General features: G+C 42.0%; 1 long non-coding RNA gene across 2 annotated transcripts; it reads left to right on the forward strand.

Annotated features, from left to right (window-relative positions):
* Positions 1 to 5,110: 5,110 nt before the first annotated feature.
* Positions 5,111 to 11,611, forward strand: LOC123434258. Of its 2 annotated transcripts, none has more exons than XR_006625548.1 (10): positions 5,111 to 5,419; positions 5,517 to 6,511; positions 6,608 to 6,763; positions 6,894 to 7,087; positions 7,174 to 7,404; positions 7,493 to 7,808; positions 7,891 to 8,074; positions 8,167 to 8,367; positions 8,448 to 8,598; positions 10,883 to 11,611. It is a non-coding gene; the product is annotated as an uncharacterized LOC123434258 (long non-coding RNA). The 2 variants fall into 2 exon arrangements; XR_006625554.1 differs by having other exon boundaries at positions 7,508 to 7,808.
* Positions 11,612 to 18,040: the final 6,429 nt, after the last annotated feature.

An 18,040-nucleotide genomic window follows, 5' to 3' on the forward strand; every position in this document is an offset into this window, starting at 1 on the left:
CATCAAACCACATACTCAAAATCGGTGCCACCAAGTTTTACATTTCGGACCCATCGAGTTTGACCTCAGACAAAACCATAGCCCTTCCCACCAAATCGTTCAATCGAAAACCATATCGGTGCTACCGAGTTTGGTGACCAACTATCGATTGCCTCGTTACACAAAATCAGAATTTACGAGTTTGAGTATGGGTATCACCGAGTGTTCTTATCTAATCGTTAGTCACTTTTTTGTGCCCTCGAGTTTTGTATCTCGGTCTCATCGAGATTCAAAAGTTGTTTGCCTTTAGTACAAGCCGGTACCACCGATTTTATGACTTCGGTGTCACCGAGTTTGCCACTTTAGTTGTAACAGTTTGGTTCTGTGTGCTGCCTATATATACCCCTTCACCCACCTCTCATTCGTGGGAGAAGCACTCAAAACACACACTTCATTGCCATATCCATTTTTCTGGGAGAGAGATCCACCTACTCATGTGTTGAGACCAAGATATTTCAATGCAATCATTTGAAACTTTGTCTCTAGCCTCCCCAAACTGCTTTCCACCAAATCAATCCCTCCTACCCATGCATATTATGTGAGAGAGTGATTTTGTGTTGAGGAGACTACCTTTACAATCACAAGAGAAAGGAGTTCATTGTTCTACCACATCTATTACCTTTTGGAGGGTGGTGCCTCCTAGATTGCTTAAGTGTTGCTCGGGAGCCTCCTACTTTGTGTTGTGGAGTTGAACCAAGATGTTTCTAAGGTGAAGGGGATCATCTACTTCGTGAAGATCTACCGTGAGTGAGGCTAGTCATTCGTGGACGGAAGCCGTGGTGGAATAGACAAGGCCGCTTTCATGGACCCTTCGTGGGTGGAGCCCTCCGGGGACTCTCGCAGTTGTTACCCTGTGTGTGTTGATGTCTCCACTAACATGGACGTAGGATAGCGCCACCTATCGGAACCATGCCAAAAATCGCTGTGTCAACCTCATGCGTTTGATCTCCCTACTCTGCTCCTTTACATGTGCAAAGTCTTTACTTTTCCGCTTCCATATATCTTGACTGGCATGTGTAGGGTGTACTAGACTTGTTAGTACTGTTGTAATTCTGCCCTCTATCAAAGTTGGTAAGGCTAGGATTTTTATCTTAACAAGTAGTCTTCTTTCGATCCCTCAGAGTAGATCTCCTCCCTTTTGTCATCTCTGATATGGTTGGACATGGCCTGATCCATCCTCGCCAACTTCAAGTCATTGTTAAACCAGGAAAGGATATCCCTCAACCTCGCAAACTTCTCCCGGTCGCCGTCGGCGATGGTCGCGATTATTTCACGCAGCCCCATAGATCTCGTTGTAGCAGAATGAGGAGAGGAGAGGAGTGGTGTTGGCATTGGACGAGGAGATGAGAGACAGTGGGTAGGAATTGGAGAAGAGGGAAATGAGCGAGGATATTTTGGAATAGAGAAGAGGGATAGGAGGGGGATGGTTTTCCAATGGGGAAGTGGGAGAGGAACATGCGGCGGCGGTTTAGGGTTGGACGAGACGGCGGTGCTTTATGATTGGACAAGACGGCGGCGCTTTATGATTGGTCAACCGCTATGAGTTTTTGTTCTTCTACTTATTTTTTATAGATTGACAACTAGTAACTACAGCCGTGGTAGTGGACTACATGTTGTACGTGAAAGCACTCTATGGATTATTTTTCTTAACCGAAAGAGATATAAGGCACTGTAAATTCAAAAAAAGGAAAAATAGTACAAACCTGTCACACTTCCTTTTTTCACACCTAGTACCCATTAATTTTTTGAAACTTGGGATACAATAAATGATTGAAATAGCTCTTCACAAATTTAAGCTAGTAGGTGGAAGGTTCATGGCTTCTAAGGCACATGAGGTGGCTCATGACCATAGTCATGGCATACATTGCTCAAATGGCCTCAAATTTGGCACATGGGTGATTCATGGCATGCCAATGAATGTTACCATTGGTTCTATCAAAAACGTGGAGGAAAACATGGTGATTTTTTAAATATTACTCGTCAATACATGGTTTTTTTTGCAAATGATGTACCAACAATACACTACCATTGTTGGACAAGAATCTATGATGACAAAGTACACCACATGAGCATCCCAAACAAGTTACTGGTTGGGTGCAAAAGGTTTGTACATAACACAGATGTTAGTTAGACTTATATGTTAAACAAAGTTTGACCAAGGCACTATAAATTCAAAAAAAGGTAAAATAGTACAAACCTAGCACACTACCTTTGTTTCACACCTAGTACCCATGATTTTTTTGTAACTTGGGACACAATAAATGATTCAGACAGATCTTTACAAATTTAAGCTAGTATGTGGAAGGTTCATGGCTTCTAAGGCACATGAAATGGCTCATGACCATATCCATGGCATACACTATTCAAATGGCCTCAAATTTGGGACATGGTTGGTTCATGGCATGACAACGAATCTTCACATTGGTTGTGCCTATAGACGTGGAGGAAAACATGGCGATTTTAACTATTTCTCCTCAATGCAGGTTCTTGTTGCAAATGATGTACCAACAATACACTACCATTGTCGGACAGGCATCTTTGATGTCAAATTACACCACATGAGCATCCCAAATAAGTTAGCGGTTGGGTGCAAAGGTTTGTACATAGCACACATGTTAGGAAGACATTTGTGTTGACCAAAGTTTGACCAAGGCACTCTAAGCTCAAAAAAATGAAAAATAGTACAAACCTATCACACTTCCTTTGTTTCACACCTAGTACCCATGAAATTATTTAAACTTGGAATACAGTAAATGATTCAAATTTCTCTTCACAAATTTAAGCTAGTAGGTGGAAAGTTCATGGCTTCTAAGGCACATGAGGTGGCTCATGACCATAGCCATGGAATACATTGCTTCAATGGCCTCAAATTTGGCACATGGGTGATTCATGGAATGCCAATGAAACTTCACATTGGTTCTACCTATAGACATGGAAGAAAACATGGTGATTTTACTATTTCTTCTCAATACAGGGTCTTTTTTGCAAATGATGTACCAACAATACACTACCATTGTTGGAGAAGCATTTGTGCTGACAAAGTACACCACATGAGCATCCCGAATAAGTTACTGGTTGGGTGCACAAGGTTTGAACATAGCACACATGTTAGGCACACATCTGCATTGACCAAAGTTTGACCAAGGCACTGTAAGTTAAAAAAAGGAAAAATAGTACAAGCCTCGCACACTACCTTTATATCGCACCTAGTACCCATGAAATTTTTGAAACTTGGGATAAAGTAAATAATTCAAATTGTTCTTCACATATTTAAGCTAGTAGGTTGAAGTTTCATAGCTTCTAAGGCACATGAGGTGACTCATGACCATAGCCATGGCATACATTGCTCAAATGGCCTCAAATTTGGCACATGGGTGATTCATGGCATGCCAATGAATCCTCACATTGTTTATACCTATAGACGTGGGGGAAAACTTGGTCATTTTTACTATTTCTCCGCAATACAGGGTCTTTTCGCAAATGATGTACCAACAATGCACTACCTTTGTCTCATACCTTCTACCCATGAAAATTATGAAACTTGGGTTACAGTAAATGATCCACATAGCTCTTCACATATTTAAGAAAGATAAAAATTAAAAATGGAAAATAGAAAACAAACAGAAAAAATAGATTTCATTTTAAAATATTTCAAATCGAAAATAGAAAAGAAAAAATTGAAATAAGAAGAACAAACATTAAAAAAGGAAATACTATTTTTTAAATAAGAAGGACAAACATTTGAAAATTTGTGAAGAGCTATAAAAAATTGGGATACAATATATATATATTTTTTAAATTACAAACATAAAACAACAAATATGAAACAAAGAATAAAAAAATATGAAACAAAATTGTTGGAGTACGCATGTAGGTACGTGGGCTCACCCATAGCGCAAATGTCAATTGGAACCCTTGTGGAAAAGCCCACATATGCGTGTTTTCATGCCGGTCGTCGATTACACGAGGAGTCCCACGTTGATAACGGGAGGAGTTGTTGTTCTGTCAGACAGAACCTGGATCCTGGCAATCCCGCACTTACTAATCCCTTGGATTGAGGAGCAAGTATTGCCTCGCATCAAGGAAGGAAAACAAAGATCTAGGAGATACACTCCTGGGAAGTTACCGCGACCTAGGAGATCGTCCTCGTATATAAACTCGACATCGTCATCATGCATGTCATCCACAGTGCCTCCTACCACCGAGTCAACAATAGCTCCATCTATCGCATCCGCCGAAACCCAACAAGAACCTAGAGATCATCGAGGTCGTTTGCACGAGGTGGCCGCCTTGGACGATCTACGTCAACAAAGGATCGCCCACTACTTTCATCTTCAATGACCGTTGAGGTATGTTGTGTTCTAACAAGATGGCATAGATGAACAAGATCTTTTTAATTTTGTGTTCGGCTAAATCTACTAGATGTCTTTGTCATTTTAGTTGAGATTGGTTTTTTAATGCTTCCCACGTTGTTGTTTGTCGACCAGCATGATCCAATTTTATTTTTGTATCTTGATCCAACTATTTGCTTTTTGTTATACGGCTAAATCAACAAGATATGTCCATGAGTATTATTATAGATTGGTTATTTTAATGGTTCCCTTGTTGTTAGGTATTTTCACGTGCAAATACAACATTAGGGCATTGCACATTAGTTGTTGGTCAACCTCAAATAGGTACCATTGAAATTTATGCCCCCTCCTTAAAAAGACAAGTGGAGCAACTTCTAACACGATACAATATGAAATTAATTGATTATATAACTTATTTTACTTGTGATTGATCACTTGCTTGTAAATTAATCGAGGAGTTGTAGTGTTCTTTTTTCTTTACTGTTAGCTTATGTGAGCAAGTCTTATAATCCACTATATTAAAGCTACTAAGCTAGCTCCCACGTCGTGCATTCCCAGTGTAACGTGAGTGCCCTTTTCCCCTCGACACGTGGCGTTGTTTTTTCTTCATTTTTTAAGTTTTTACGGCTGTCCAGATTTACCTTTCAAGGCTATAAAATATCTTTATATGGACCCTCATCCACCTCCTATCTTCTAGAGAAAAATAGAGAGAGGGACCGAGAGAAAGCCAGACAGAGCAGCATCCGCCGTAGATCCATCCCTCACCACTAGGACCCATACCGGTGCAGCAACCGCAGCTCCCTCCCCATCACCTCCCCTTCCTGCCCTCCTTCATCTCAGCTCGGCCATGAGGACCTGCAACCACAAACCCTAGGCCAGGTTCTTTGCCTCGGTCAGCCTTGACGGATGTGGCTGCGCTTTGGTGGATGATGTGAGTGCTCCGGTGCCCTGTCCACGACCATCAGCGCTCCCTCCCCGAACCCCTCTCAAGCCTAGACCAAGCTTCACCGGCGTTTGATGGCACGAAGGTGAACATCACTTCAACCCCGGTGGCGCCATCTCCGACCAAGGCATTCACCCCCATCCCCCTTCTCCCTTTTTAACTTCCAACATTGATGCATCCAGTACATGCTTGGAAGACAAGTTGTTGTACCTCTCCATTGGACATGACGAGTATGGTGGAGGAGGTGTGACGAGGAGATTGAGAGCGATGATTCTATGGTTCTGCTTTGTGGGTTGTAGGTCAATGATTTTTTTTGTTTGTTTGTACACACTAATTTATCTGTTAGTGAGAAAACGTTCATATACAGTGAAAGAGAATAAGAAGTACAACTTGGTCAGATCTCCAGAAATGAGTGAATGGCTGGCTTGGTGATTTCTATTAGTAGCCCCCTTTTGCTGTCAGTTTGATTATTACTATCTTATTATGTCAACTGTTACTATCATATTATGTATTGATGCGAGATACTATGATACTAACAAAGAATCAGTGATATCGCAATTAGTTCTATGTGAAAAAAAGACATATGGGGCACATGGATACTGGTTGCATTGTTTCCCCCTTCTGTCAGGACATACCTTTGGATTCCTCCAAGTACAAAGATGATTTTGTTCGTTCCGTCTTAGTAATAAAAATGAAAGGTTAACTCAGAGAGGAGTTGTAGAGAGAGAAATTCATGTACCATTGTATTATCTGAATATTGCTATGACTGATATGATCCTTGATTAAATAACTTCTGATTTTATTAAACTAGCAACTTTGTAATTTGCGTCGTGCTAACATCTTAAATTTGGTGAGGGCTTACCATTAATTGTATATTAAGATGTCCAGCTGTTGATATTCAAAAAATTTGCTCATCCTTTCTTTTGTTAGTCTCGCCATTGTGGTGTGAATCTCAAAGAAGTGAAGGAAAGGTATGGAACTGCATCATTTTGCTAACTTTGTTTTTTTTCACTATTGAATTGAGGCCCTTACTCTTAGATACATATACTAATTGTGGTTCAGTTCAAATACTCGATTCAAATATTCAAATATATGTTCCTTTTATTCAATTCTTGCTCTTGTTTAGAAAGGCAAACACCTCCGACAATGGCCGAAAGGCAATTTAGCTCTCTTGCAGGTATAACTATGAGACCTATTGCAATGTAAGAAAATTATCATTGCAAATTTTTGTGGTGTATAGTACTAAGTGCAACTCTTGATTTTTTTCCTACAGTACTTGTATTAGGAGAAGGTGCAACCTCTAGAAGGTGATTGCGCTTTCAATCCCAACTTGTCCTTACAACCTCTGATGAGGAATTGGACCGAAGCTACAACCACTAGGAGAGATCAGTTTGACTATGACAACGGCCGTGGTCGTGGTAACGTCATGGTAATTCGTTTAGTGGATCACGTGTAGTTGCATATCACATGTAGTTGTATATCACTTGTACTTGTATATCGCATGCAGATAACGTACTTCATTAAATTTTTATTGATCACATGTTGTATATCACATGCAGATCAAAGATAATATAACCTAAGAATATAGGACGCAGGAGCCCAAATTCCTAGATCATGGGACTACACACAAGCCAAAACCTAAGTCAGTGCCACCGCAAGGAAGTCGAAGCCAGCTCCTAACTCTGATGATATTATGGAGGTTTTGATGAAGAGGTACAACCAGATGAGGCAAATCCCTAATCTAGTTGCTAAGGTGACACACCCTAACTTGTTGGAGAAGATGAGATGATCAAGTTTCAAAACCATGCACGCATTAATACATTTATATTTGTATTGCAGAAATTGTTGGAGAAGTTGAACAAAGAAGGTGTCATGTACAAGCCGGCAGCTGTCGTGCCATCCTGTAATAATGATGGTGATGATGAAGTTGCTTCGTTTGAGAATGGTCCACATGAAAAGAAGGAATTCGTGTACAAGGAAGATAATGAGAGTGAAGATGGTGATGAACCGGTCATTGGTTTGATGCTTCTTAAGGAAGCGGTTCCCAACAAGAAAAATGAAGCTAAGGAAGTATGTGTTTGTCTTTATGTTGTTTAATATTTTGGAAAACTAAAGTTGTGACACGTTTATTTTTTCTAATTATAAAACACCACCTAAGATCAATGTTTGCAAGGGTGGTTCACCAACGAAGTCTAATAATGAGTGTGGTGCAACACCGGAAAATCCTTGGATCATTGGTAATTCTCCTCAAGCAGCTTCTTCGGACATAGACATTGTTCCATCTTATGTTAGCAAGTTCATGGCTAATGCCAAAAAACAAAAGTTGGCAACAATCGTAAAAGATGACGAAGTTATATCCGGAAAGAGGAAGCATATGTTTCCCGAGAAATTTGTATCCCCATATGCACTTGATAAGGTGAGAAGGCGTCCCGCTCGCGATACTAGACCTTAGGGAACTGCTACCGCAAGTAGAGGTACCGTTACTAGCTTTCTTACTGTGATATGTACTATTAACACATGTACTCACCATTGTTGACGTTCATTTTTTTCATGCAGCTCTATTTTCTGATAACGAAGCACCAGAGGTTGTGGCAGATGAGTGGATGTCGGAACTAATTGATGCAGCTATTACATTTGTGGAAATAGCTTATCGGTGCGAAAAGAATAAGTTGGAGGTGTGAACCAACTAACTTCGGAGAGGCTTTGACCTTTACTTGACCATAGATGGGTGACGGATGATGTAAGTACTATCACCATTTAGCATGTCCTGTTATTAAATTGTATAATCTATGTGTCAACTTTGAACATAAAATGTCCTCATATTGTATGCAGGTTATTGATTCTTATCAGGTACATTTGGTGATGCGCATTGGTCATGACCATCACCTCTGTCCAACGTGGAAGTCGAAATTCCTTGTAGATCGGGCTCTAGCACGAGACAAACCATTGATGTCATGCCACAACATGGATAGTGAGTTGTCCAGATCTGGAGCAGTTAGTAGAGTCAGGGATGAGTATACTCTGTGTGACAAGGTACGATATGTTATTACTTTTTAATACACCACATTTATGGAAGCATTTCATATGGTACATAGTGTTTTCTTACAATGTAGACGTATGTGGCATTGAATATCGGTAATACCCACTTGATGACTGTGGTAATGCACATGCGCAAGAAAGAATTCCAAGTTCTGGATTCGCTCTATCCTCTCAAGCTGTGTATCGACACCGTGAGAGCACTGGTACTCTCACCACCATTGCTAGGTATGTTCGGACAAATTGTTGTATTGATTTAAATTAACATTATCCTTTTTATAGCTAAACGCTATAGCAGATGATATGCAAGAGTCAAACTGTAATACACATAGGAAACATCAAGACGTGTCCAGGTGGCCTATCAATTAGTACGACATGCCACAACAAGAGGATGGGTGAGTTAATGTACATCATATTGTAATAGCCACACATATGTTCCTATGGACCGTGGCTAATGTTATATATATATATATATATATATATATATATATATATATATATATATATATATCAGCAACTCTTGCAGCCTTTTTGTGCTAGAAGTTATGGAGAAGTAGGACGGGACCCAATGACCGACCATTTTTACCCAGGTTGGTTGAAATCTCTATCTATAGACTCAGTAGTATGTTCGTATAACAAATTTTATTCGCTATAACTCCATATATAAATTTACAGCACACCGTTAATGCAAGGAAAAGAGTCTCATCATCGAGTTGATTTTTTCACCTTCCAACACACTAAAAGCAGTGAAAAACTAAATTCATGACATCGCAAAGAGAAGCCAGGCATAAATACTTCATAGATGATGCCAAAATTGAAGTTTAAATGGTTCGGGTTTAGTCCGAAAGCATGTTTCCCGGGCATGAATAATTTTTGTTTTCTACCTCTTATGTAATAGACATGTTACCTCCAATATTTTGTGGATTTTAGGTTGGTACACATACATGTTTATGTGTCATAATATGAGACAGTATGTTTGTGACAATAATTTATTTAGCTTCACTTCACATTTGTTATTGCTTACTATTTTAATAATGTACAACTTACGGTCGGATATTGTGACCCATTCGTTTCAAAAACTAGGTTGTATTTGTGTTTTGCAGTCTTTAACTTTAAATGGTATTTTCCTTGTTGCATATTTTAAAGTGTAACCTACACACTGTAAACTTAAGAAATAGGAATAATAAGGAGAAACATAAAACAACAACTATATTTTTTAAATTATTGCTTACTATTTTACTTATGCACAACTTATGGTCCGTTGTTGTGACATGTTCGTTTCAAAAATTAGGTTGTATTCGCATTTTCCAGTCTTCAACTTTAAATGGTATTTTCCTAGTTACATATTTTAAAGTATGACATGAAACAGCTATATTTTTTAAATGATTGCAAACATGAAACATAATCCATGAACATGAAAGATTGTAAATTAAATGGGAAAGAGGAAAAATATGTTTTTGTTTAAAGTGTTGCAGATATGATACAGGGAGTATATATTTTTTCAACAACAAATATGATACAAACACAAAGAACCAAATATTGAAACAAGGATTGTATGAAAAGGCATGTAGGTAGGTTGGCCGGCCCAACCACACATCACATATTTGGTAAGCAACCTAAATGATTCAAAAAGAAGGTGGGTCGGCCTATACCGGAAATAAAACTAGTTCGATCCCTTTTGCGGGAGCCCACAGCTGTCTTACTTTCATGCACGTTGATGAAGGGAGGGGACGAGTCCCGCGTCTATCACAGGAAGAGTTGCCAGTTTGTTACACAAATCCAGGAATCATCATAATCCCTTAGATTGAGCAGCACGAATCGGTAATCTCGATCCATTTTCTTTCTTCCCCTTGCGTGCCCATCCTGGTAGCTCCCATCTCGCGGTCGTCGTCCAGCTCGTCCATGTAGTCGTCCATCTCGCAGTCGCCATCCATCTACATGGTCTCGTGGGATAATACTTCAAGCTCCTGCTCCTTGTCGGACGATGATTCCGGCCAGATGGTGAGTGCTCCTCCTCGGCCTACTACGGTTAGGGTTCAGATGGGGATTTTTGTACTCAGCTGCCCTCCCACCATTTCGTTGTAGCCACCTGCCACCATTTTCTGCTCTTAATGGAGGGGCCTTGCTGTAGAGCTTGCTGCTATATGTGAGCATCGAGCAGTTTGTGAGAAGTTGGTTGCTTTTGAAAACGTGGATAGTGGCAGGCGGTTTCTAGTATGTGCTCAAAAGGTTAGTGATATTGCTGATTAGTGTTCTTCAAGTACACCTGGTCACATGGATGTCATGTTTACTTTTAGTAATGGTGATGCTCATCCTAACTGAATCTATTCGTGGCTACCTGGTGACTGAATCTGTTAAGGGCTAACAGTTAACTCAATGTTACCATTAAACTGAATATGTTTAGTGCTATGAGCTACCTGAATTTTATATCTAAATAAATTTGGAAGCTAAGTGAATTTGTCTGCATTTGTACACCTGATAGCATTCTTTATTTATTTCCCTAAATTTGTAGGCAGGAGCTAAATTAGCTATGTGGAGTGGGTTGACCCTGAGTGGCCTGCGCCTTTGAAGATGAGTCTAGCTAGGATTTGGGGCATGTATGATGAGGAGAATAGTCTGAGGCTAAGGCAAAATGTGGATAATGCTAAAGACGTGGTGAAGATCAAGGGAGAGAAGGAAAAAGTGGAGAAAGATCTGAGGTTCTTCAAAGTTGATTTTGCTAACATGGTGTATGAGAAGGAGCGGGCATTGACCCAACTAGGCAACACTCACCTTGCTCATCAAGACCTAAAAAGGGAGATGAGAACAGGAGCTTTTCTGACAAATCTACCACAAACATCCATCATGTGGACAGAGCTAAGCCAGAGAAAGAGAGAGACGTGATGAAGCAAGAGAGGGACACATTCATGGAAGAGAGGGATCTGATGAAGCTTGAGAGGGACAAATTCATGCTTGAGAGGGATCACTTAAAGCAGGAGAAAAATAAGTTGGAGTATATGATTGGTGATCTCTTCAAGCATAAGGTGGAGACCATGAGCAAGATAAGGAAGATCCAGGAATTCCTGGATAAAATTGAGTGATGAAGTATTTCTAGCACTTTCTGCACTGAGGAATTTGAAGTAATGTTTTCATGTCTCTTAGTTAACTGAATTTCTCCAGTTTATTCTGTTACTGAATTTGTTATAGTACTAAAAGTTTACTGAATTTGTTTTAGCTAAAAAAGTAAACTGGGTTTGGTTCATCGCTGTTACTTTACTAAATTTTAGACAGGTTATGCTTGTGATTCTTCATGGCATAATTTTGTTCAGTGCTTCTAGTTTACTGAATTTTTGACAGTGAACATAGTTAACTCAATTTCTTCATTGCTTCTACTTAGCTGAATTTTATGCAGTGCTGGTAGATAACTGGACTTTTGACAGTGCCTAAAGTTAACTAAATTTTTACACTGTGTTGCAAGTTAACTGAATTTTATTCGGTCCGTGCATACACATTGTTGCAGCAACACACCTAAAGCACACACGTGCACGCGTGACATGCAACTGCAAAAAATGTAGCTACTTACACAGTAGCAAAGCAATGCAGTAGTAGCCACACATCATATCAGCAAAGCAATGCATCTCAACAAAGCATCTTATTAGGAAACCAACATAGGTTGTCACATCATATCAAAGCAAACAAAGCGTGTTCACATCATAAGTTGTTTACTTAACAACAAACAAAAGGTGGTTCTAGCACCATACAACTTAAAAAGTAATTTATATGTTGAGATTCATAGATAATTCGGCATACCTACCTAAGCTTCCTATCATCTCCCTGCTGATGTTGCATCTTCACTTCTTGAGAAGCAACAGATGCTCAAAGTGGCGCACCTACCTTGCAATGGGCTTCTTGAGGGCCTTCTTCCTCTTCTTTGGTCGAGCTGGATCTGCCTGCGACTCCTACTTGACGATGTTGAAAGCACATATGCTCCCTTGGTGGTTTTGATAATTCATAACAACATACATTGTCTCTTGGACTAACACTTTTATCTAGTATATTTCAGAACGGTCCATAAAGAGCATTGGCTAAAGGCTTATGTGGAGATGCCCCTTTTGATGCAAGAAAGGAATAGGATTGGCTCAAGCTTCAAGAAAGAAGACTCTTCATTTTATATTTGTGAGAAATCACATTTGAGTCCATAGGAAAGCCAATACTATTAAAAGGGGGTGATGTATTAAAATGAACGGGTTGCTCAAGTGCTCAAAGTTAGCCACCAAAATACTCAGTCATTTTTCCCACATAACCATTATGTCCAAAACCTCAGACTCAAAATCGGTGCTACCAACTTTCCCATTTCAGCCCCATCGAGTTTGATATCAGACAGAACCCTAGCCATTCCCACCAAATCGGTGCAACCGAAACCATATCGGTGCTACCGAGTTTGGGTGACCAACATTATGTTGCCTCGGTACACAAAATCGGAATTTCTGAGTTTAAGTATCGGTGTCACCAAGTTTGGTCATCTGACTGTAAGCCACATGTTCGGTACCACCGCGTTTCGTATATCGGTTCCACCGAGATTCAAAAGTTGCTTCCTTCAGTGAAAGTCGGTACCACCGACTTTATGACTTTGGCGACATCGAGTTTGCCACTTTAGGTCTAACGCTTGGATTTTGTGTGTTGCATATATATACCCCTCCACCTACCATTCATTCGGAGGGGAAGCACTCAGAACACACACTTCATTGCCAGATCCATTTTTCTGAGAAAGAGCCACCTACTCGTGTGTTGAGACCAAGATACTCCATTCCAATCATTTGAAACTTGATCTCTAGCCTCCCCAAGTTGTTTTCCACCAAATCAATCTCTCATACCCATGCCTATTCTGTGAGAGGGTGATTTTGTGTTTACGAGACTATCTTTAGAAGCACAAGAGCAAGGAGTTCATCGTTCTACCACATCTATTTCCTTTTGGAGGGTGGTGCCTCCTAGATTGGTTAGGTGTCGCTTGGGAGCCTCCTACTTCGTGTTGTGGAGTTGAACCAAGATGTTTGTAAGGGCAAGGAGATTGTTACTTCGTGAAGATATACCGTGAGTGAGGCTAGTCCCTCGCGGGCGGAAGCCGTGGTGGGATAGACAAGCCGCTTCTTCGTGGACACTTCGTGGGTGGAGCCCTTCGTGGACTCTGCAGTCGTTATCCTCTATGGGTTGAAGTATCCACTAACATGGACGTACGATAGCACCACATATCGGAACCATGCCAAAAATCACCATGTCAACCTCTTTGCGTTTGATCTCCTAAACTCTACTTCTTTACATGTGCAAAGTCTTTACTTTTTCGCTGCCATATATGTTGACTAGCATGTGTATGGTGTACTAGACTTGTTATTATTCCTGAAATTTTGCCTTCCATAAGAATTGGTAAGGCTAGGGTTTCAAAATTGACAAGCACTCTATTCACCATCCTTGGTGTCGACGCTTGGGGCCGTCATCTGCACCTTTCCCGGCTCGTCATTGTCTGAGATGACAAGTACCTCCTCAACCTACAAGACTGCCTGCATGCCCATCCAGTCGGAAGACTCATCGCCGGTGCTCTCATTGGGAAGGAGGACCGCAAGATTGATGCACTCCCAGTACATTGTATTCACTGCAACTGGGAGGGAACGTCCACCTCAGCAGTGTGCGTCGTCCTTGATTAGACGCGGGTTGGATCCGGCTCTTGCAGAGACAAGGTGGCGAACCGGTACATCCACCATCTAAAATGTTGCTTCAGGTTGTCGGAGCGCAGCACCTCGCGCATCACCCACAGGAGGACGACGACTGGAGGGACACCATACCCATTGGGGAAGGTACGGTGCTTATCAACGTCGGTCATCTGCTTGATGATGCTCCTGGAGTGATTGCACATCATATGCACGCTAGGGAACCATCAAGCGATCTCCTGTAGCTGTGCACAGATCTCCTGGTCATCACCGGTCAGGTTTTCGATCGCCTTCTGCCACCCGAAGCTCTTCTCCATGGCGTCGGGGGTAGCGTTCACTAGTGGAAAACGGGCCTTTGGCCGAGACCCTTTAGTCCCGGCCTACCTCTGGGCCGGGACTAAAGGCCCGGCCACGTCGCCCCAATTCTCAATGCCTTCCTCGAGGCTTTAGTCCCGGCCCGTAAGGAGCCTTTAGTCCCGGTTCGTGTCCCAAACCGGGACTAAAGGGCTACGCGGTGGGCAGTGGTGGTGGCAACCGTTCGTATCCCCTTTAGTCCCGGTTGGTGGCTCAACCTGGGACTAAAGGCCTAACACGTGGCCTGCCGTAGTGGTGGCAACCGTTCGTATCCCCTTTAGTCCCGGTTGGTGGCTCAACCCGGGACTAAAGGCCTAACACGTGGCCTGCCGTAGTGGTGGCAACCGTTGGTATACCTCTTTAGTCCCGGTTGGTGGCTCAACCCGGGACTAAAGGCCCAAACGGTTTGCAACCCGCGTCGTTTCGGGCGATGAAAAGCACGAACCGAAGCAGAGTCGCCATTTCTCTGTTTCTTCTTCTCTCTCGCTCTCGCTCTCTGTTCTTCTCCTCTCTTCTTCCCTTCTCTTCTTCCACCATGCCAACTCGCTTTGAAGAGGTGCTCGCACATGGCACGACCATGCTCGATGTCGTGTACACGAACGAGAGCAGGGAGATGCCGTTTTTTCTTGAACAGTTGAAGGAACGATGGCTTGACACCGCAATGGATCATGAGAAGTTCTTGGGGCTTGATCTGGAGTACACGGCCGATCAACGCGGTGTTGCCGTCATCCAATGGGTGAGGTAAGTTTTGAGGCTTTCTTTGATCCAAGATAATGACATTGTAAGTTTATTTGTTTCAATCATAGTTGGTTCCCTTCAAATAGTTGTAGTGAAACAATTTTGATTAGTTGAAGGGGAACACAATCTAATTGGAATACTGTTCCATAATCTGAAAAATCGTATTAGAATCAACTAGTGTTTAATATGTTCCATTGGAATCATAGTTGGTTCCCTTCAAATAGTTGTAGTGAAACAATTTTGATTAGTTGAAGGGGAACACAATCTGATTGGAATAGTGTTCCATAATCTGAAAAATTGTATTAGAATCAACTAGTGTTTAATATGTTCCATTGGAATCATAGTTGGTTCGCTTCAAATAGTTGTAGTGAAACAATTTTGATTAGTTCCTTCTAAGGTTTCTAATAGATCAAAATTTCTGTGACCACATACTGTTTTCATACAACTTCAGGTGAGGGTCTTTACTCTGTTGTGTCCATTCACTCATAAGTGTAATTGGTAAGTTACTGACACACACACACACACACACACACACATATATATATATATATACATGTGCAGCTTCCATTGGATTCTGTTGGGCATTCAAATTGATAAGGGAAGAGTTGATGCCTTCGACCCATTATCGAGACCCTTGGAACAGTTCCAAAGCCTGCAGGACATGCTCCAAGGGTAATTTCAATCATTCTTGCGCTCTATCGGTCTCTTTCGATGATTTTCTGATATATCAATTAATGAAAAACTTAGCAAATCATTATCCTTGTCGGGCAGGGTTTGGAAGCGGTTCAAGTGCGTGACTCCCGGTAACTTTCCTGAGAAGCTGACCTTTAGAGCAGCTCAGGTAAGTAGTAGTATGATATACTTCTATTTTCAATACATTTATGATGCTAGAGTATTATTTTGATTATATATATTCTATTCTCGTAAAGTGCGACCAGCAGCCATGGGGAACGCATCTATGCGGATACTATGTTTGCGAGACCATTCGCACGTTTACCTCTGAGCACAAGGATCACAGATTCGACGTAAGCAATGAACATTCACACCTCTATTTTTACCCGTCATTCTTTGTTATCATGATTGATATCCGTATTCATCTCCTCTTCTTATATAGCACACGACCATGAGGATGAAGGTCCTACCAGAGCAACGCGCGATTGCTGTTGCAGAGGAGCTTGCGGGATTTCTGAGGACGGAAGCTATAGATGACAAAGGACGATTTAGTGTAGCTAGGGGCCATTACTGATGTTCGTCCATGTAATCGAATAGACGGGTTCTAGTCCCGATAATTCAGATCTCCATATAATTGTATATATATGCTCGCTTGTAAGATAAGTTAATCTTATATATATATGCATAATTATTTCTATTTAAATTATATGAAAACTAATTCCCGAACACCAAACGAGGCATCACGTTAATCTCCCGAACACCTAAACCCTAAAACCCTAAAACCCTAAAATAATTTCATTCAAAAAAAAACCAAAAATAAGCAAAATCTGAAACTCTTTAGTCCCAGTCCGTGTAACGAACCGGGACTAAAGGTCCTGCCCCTGGGGCGCTACGAGGCGCCCACGTGAAGCACCTTTAGTCCCGGCTTGTAACAGGGCCGGGACTAAAGGTTAGGCCTTTAGTCCCGCCCCTTTAGTCCCGGTTGGTGAACCGGGACTAAAGCCCCTTACGGGCCGGGGCTAAAGGCCCCGTCCCCACTAGTGGTTGAGCTCGCCGGCGGTTTTTTTTACTGTAGATTGAGGCAGGGGAGCGGGAGACGCGAGACAACGTGATTGGAGAGGGGAGGGGAATGGACTGGAGAGTGGGGAAGGCAGCGAGCAGTGGGTGGGCACATTTTATTGCACTAGAACAATGCAAGCCACGTAGCTACCTTTGGGTCGGCGCAACGGACCGCACCCGACACATTTGCGAGACCACCACTACTACTACTACCAAGCGACCTGGTCAGTTGATCTATTCCAGGAGTCGCTGCAGTTTCCTCCGCCTCCTCTGCCTCTCCCACTGAAACCACCCGATCCAGTAGATTGAGCCGAGCGATAGTGATGTTGACCAGGGAGGATCAAATAGTGGCACTGGTAGGTGGCAACAAGGAGAAGGTGGGTGGCTCCTGGAGATTGGTTTATACTCCCTCTGTCCGGAAATACTTGTCTTAAAAATGAATATAATGAATGTATCTATAACTAAAATAAGTCTAGATGCATTCATCTCTAGGACAAGTATTTCCGGACGCAGGGAGTATTTCCCATGCAAGGAGCAGCTCAACGACGCGATGTTAGTGGTCAAGGATAAGTTGTGCGACGACGAACTGATGCGCTACTTTCCTGGATCCTAGCCGTAGCCAGCCATGGAGGTGATTCTATCGGCAATGATGGAGGCCGAGTCCCTGGATTTGGCGAAGAGGACCAAGTGGAAGTTCTTCAAGTCGATGCGGTATTGGGTCGATCCTCTCACACACGCTCCGTCGCCAGAGGTGGAAGTGCTGATGGGTCTCCCAACCCACGGCTCGGTGGGGATGCCTATCAAGATCGTAGACAACGACATCGTTGTGGTGATGGTCATGACGCCGGTCAGGAAGAAGAAATCGAAGGTTCAGGTTTCTTCCCTCCCAAGGAGGTCCCCGTGTTTCCCAAGGTGTTCCCCGCGGTTGATGGCCCTCTCCAGCCAGTAGTAGGATTATCTCCGGCTGGCTCCATCGTCCATCTATGGTAAATTCCCACCCCTAAAAAATACTTGAGTGATACTACTCTCATTACTGTAGATGCTTCTAGAAAAGGGAAAATCAAAGGAAAAAAGTTGCTTTGCTAATATGTTGCTTTGCTGATATGATGTGGCAATACTACATTGCTTTGCTTCCATGTAACTAACTACATTTGCTGCAGTAGCAT

This window comes from Hordeum vulgare, chromosome 1H, assembly GCF_904849725.1.
Source record: "Hordeum vulgare subsp. vulgare chromosome 1H, MorexV3_pseudomolecules_assembly, whole genome shotgun sequence".
Lineage (NCBI taxonomy): Eukaryota > Viridiplantae > Streptophyta > Magnoliopsida > Poales > Poaceae > Hordeum > Hordeum vulgare.